At 33.9% G+C, this 3340-nt stretch overlaps 1 long non-coding RNA gene across 1 annotated transcript; it reads left to right on the plus strand.

Moving 5' to 3' along the window:
• Positions 1-406: 406 nt before the first annotated feature.
• LOC309493567 lies at positions 407-2870 on the plus strand. The gene is made up of 3 exons (XR_014203999.1): positions 407-772; positions 1642-1675; positions 1925-2870. It is a non-coding gene; the product is annotated as an uncharacterized lncRNA (long non-coding RNA).
• Positions 2871-3340: the final 470 nt, after the last annotated feature.

Below are 3340 nucleotides of genomic sequence, written 5' to 3' on the forward strand. Positions count from 1 at the left end.
TTTGTTGTAATTTAAAGATCCACTATTAAATTTACAGGTAATTGCTTTTATTGTGGTTTTACATTAATTTAACGTTTTTTAAAGGAAATTATCTGTAATTTTATAGGGTTATGTGTAATTTTACATAAAAAATTAAGTAATATTTTACAGATTATTTCTGTGGAATTAGAAAACAAAGAAAATAAGGTATAACTGCAGACATCAGCAGTCACTTAACATGTTTTCCTTAAAGATTATTAAGCATGTGGGGGTTAAAGTGAGTTTTAAGATTTGTCCACACATTAGGTAGGCCTATTTAATTATTTATAATCTTTTAATTTTGTCTTGCAAATAGATGTTCATTTTGATCATCATTTGTATTTGCCCGTAAATTTCATTTAAGCCTATATTTTATGTTTTTTATGAATCGTTTTTCCAAATCTGCGTTGCTGCACATTGCGTGGCTTTGTGTGCGTTTGAATGTGTGTGTGTGTGCCCGCGCGCGCGGCCGCGCGCAGATTCAAATTATCCGCCATTACGTTTCGTTGCTTAGTCCCGCCCAGCCCACAACGGTTAGCTACAAATCTGTCTCTGTCGTCGATCTGTGTCAAGGGCAAGCGGGAGATTTGAATTCAGAGCTATAATCGTATTCGACAGAAGCAGCCGTGAGCAGGAGCGCTGCTGAACACATATTAGTTGTAGTCTGGTGTCAGTCAGTCTGGAAATAACGCGCCCTTTTTCAGTGAGCCTGGTTCGTCACAGCAGACCTCATCCCGACCGATCAACGGCTGAGGTAAGAGTCTAATACTACATGTAAATGATATTTTATATTACATTTGTGTTAAGTGGTTAGACTGTTTCCATGCTAACGTTAGCATTCTTAAATTATGTTCAGTCATAACTGGCGTCGAGGGCAAAACACAAATGCAGCATGGGTCTTTTCAATTATCGATCTGTGTTAAGAAAGATCAGTTGAACCCACTCTAACTTACTTGTTAACTTCTAGACCTAAAACAATCTTTAGTAGACTTGTTATTCATATTAAAGTCCATAATTGTGTATAAAATCTTCGTTATGATAGTCAGTAACATTAAACCAATCTCTTAAATGGCGGGACATTTTGAAACCATGTCTGGAAGCTGAAAACTTTATTTTTCAATTTTTTTGGAAAAAAAAACTTTTTTTTACTTTATTTTACTATAGTAAAATTGTAGTAAACACGTTTTTAGCTGATTTTTTTTACCATTGTAATAGCCACGGTTTTACTAAAAATAGGCCTACTGTGTTTCTTTTGTTTATTTCGTAATAGTTAACATGACTAACTTTATTAAGACCGTTAAGAAATCGAAATACTGTCTGTAACTTAACGTACTTGTTGATGATACAGGAAAGCCTAGAACAGGAAGACTAGAATATGAATACAACATGATGAACCCCTAGGTGTATCTAGGTCTAGGTCACAGTAAATCATATTCATTTAATGTTACTTTCTATAAATGTAACTTAGCTAAAATCACATGGCAGCTCAAAATATTACTGCTGGCCTTTCCAGCTCAGCTTCAAGATCATAGTCAGTTGAGTTTTTGCATTGTCCCAATGGAACATATTCTGACATGTGTAAATCTAATACTGAGTTTTAAAATAACTTGTGTGTGATTTCAGGTCACGTGGAAAGCAGATGATCATGGCAAACAAGGTATGGGAAGAATTCATTAAAACATAAAAATCATAATGGTTCTGATTCCATATGTTCATAACAGTCTTCTGATTCCATATGATTGCACTAAAAGTATGCACAAGGTTTGGATTTGCTACAGCAAGATTACGATTGTGTTAGATTCCACCCATCTTTCTTTCTTTTTGTTAACTAGGCTCTGTCATTTAGAAACATGACTTTTCCTATCACTAATATCTTAATGACACATATCTCTACCTTTTAATCCAGCCAGATGATCTGACGGTTGCTGCTCGCATCTCAGCCTACCTGATGGAAAATTCTTGCTGGATGAATGACCTTCACCTTCAAATCAGCCTTGCCAAGACAGAACTGCTTATGGTTCAACTTTCAGCCAAAACATACTTGCTGTGATCCTGCTGATTTGCCTTATCATTAGGAGGATCAGGCCCTTCCTATCGGAGCTACACAACTCTCTTGTTCTATCCAGACTGGGCTATTGTAATGCTCTCCTGGCAGTTCTTCCAGTATCAGTCAAACCTCTGCAACTGATCCAGATGCTGCAGCAAGAGTTGTCTTTAAAGGTAGCCCTATGCCTAAACTCACTGCTTCAGATCTATGTGTCCTCCAGAAGCATGTGTTCTGCAAGAGAACGGCGCCTTGTGGTGCCATCATCCCAAAGAGACACAAAACCACTTTCACTGACATTTACCTGGACTGTTTCCTGGTGGTGGAATGACCGGCGCAACTCAACACATTTTCAAGAAACTGCTAAAGATCCATCTTTTTCATAAACACTTCACCCAATAATACTATATCTTTGTTAAAAAAACAACAACCTTGCTATGTGTACTGTGCGACTAACTGGGACTTGTCACTGCACTTGTTGCTTTTTATTATCTTTAATTATTATCTTTATTGGTTAGTCACTTTGGATAAAATGTAATTGTAAATGTTAAAATAAGTTATACTGTAAAGGTATACGGTAATTGCTTTTTATTGTGGATATATTTACATGTTCTAAATTATATACTAAGCATCTATTTCCTATCAATCACTTATCTTGATGTTTAGTGTTTGTTCAATTACTAATACTGTAAATATGCAGGTATTCTGTACTCATACATTTAGTTAATTTAAAAGAAATTGACTGTACATTTGCTATTATTAAGAACTTAATTAGAGATGTTGTGAAATTGGATCGGTACAAATAAAAATAAAAAATAAATTTACAAACATTTGTATTTGATTTTATGTACTTGTGTGCATTTTTTATACATAATTTCATTGTTTTTTTACACAGAAAAACTATATTAAAAGAAAATTACTGTAGATAGACAGCATTATTATATAAAATAATTGTATAAAACCTTAAATTTACAGTATTTAATTGTTTTAAAGGTGTATATGACTTTTTTTTAAACGTTAAAAATCCCAATAATTACATAAGATTTTATGTAATATTAAAGATATAATCTGTTATTTAATTATGGAAAATTACTGTATTTTAACGAGATTGTTTTTTGCCGTTATTTTACGGTAATTTTCTGGCGCCCCAGCTGCCGGAATAATACCGTTTTTTCACAGTTTTTTTTTTTACAGTGTGGTTTTAAAGTTCCCATGTGTTGATATTTGTTTTTAATTAATATGCTTTAAGACAAACCATGTGCAAATGCATAAGGCAAC

This window comes from Leuciscus leuciscus (genome assembly GCF_965113295.1).
Source record: "Leuciscus leuciscus genome assembly, chromosome: 3".
Classification (NCBI taxonomy): domain Eukaryota; kingdom Metazoa; phylum Chordata; class Actinopteri; order Cypriniformes; family Leuciscidae; genus Leuciscus; species Leuciscus leuciscus.